The following is a 717-nucleotide window of genomic DNA, read 5'->3' on the forward strand; positions in this document are numbered from 1 at the left end:
AGGACTGGAAGACGGATGGAGCATTCATCAAACCGTACGGCATCACCAGGTATTCGTAATGCCCCATGGTTGTGCTGAATGCTGTCTTTCACTCGTCCCCCTCTCGGACACACACCAGGTTTGTGTACGCACTCCGGAGATCTAATTGTGTGAAGAAGCGCTCCCCGTGCATTGACTCGATTACAGATGGAATGAGGGCTAGAGGATAACTATAACGTATTGTCCCCTTGTTCAGTGCTCGGTAATCAATGCAAGGGCGCAGACTTCCGTCTTTCTTCTTCACAAAAAATAAACTTGAGGAGGCGGGTGAAGTGGAGGGACGTATGAACCCCTGGCTCAGGGACTCTGAGACATATGTCTCCATCGCCTCTGTTTCAGCCTGCGACAGGGGATACACATGACTCCTGGGAGGTACAGCGTCTACCCGGAGGTTTATCGCGCAATCCCCCGTCCGATGAGGTGGTAATTTGGTCGCCTGCGTTTTGGAAAACGCGGGCGCCAAAACGAGGTATTCGGGGGGAATGCGCACGGTGGAGGTAGTGTCTGGACTTTCCGCTGTGGTTGCACCAATGAAAACAGCTAGACACCTACCCTGACACTCTCGTGACTACCCTGTGAGAACCCTCTCCGGCCATGAAAAGGTGGGGTTGTGTAGTGCTAACCAGGTAAGACCCAACACAACAGGGAAATCAGGAGACTCAATAATAAAAAAGGTGA

Source organism: Coregonus clupeaformis, unplaced genomic scaffold (assembly GCF_020615455.1).
Source record: "Coregonus clupeaformis isolate EN_2021a unplaced genomic scaffold, ASM2061545v1 scaf1132, whole genome shotgun sequence".
In the NCBI taxonomy this organism is placed as follows: Eukaryota; Metazoa; Chordata; class Actinopteri; order Salmoniformes; family Salmonidae; genus Coregonus; species Coregonus clupeaformis.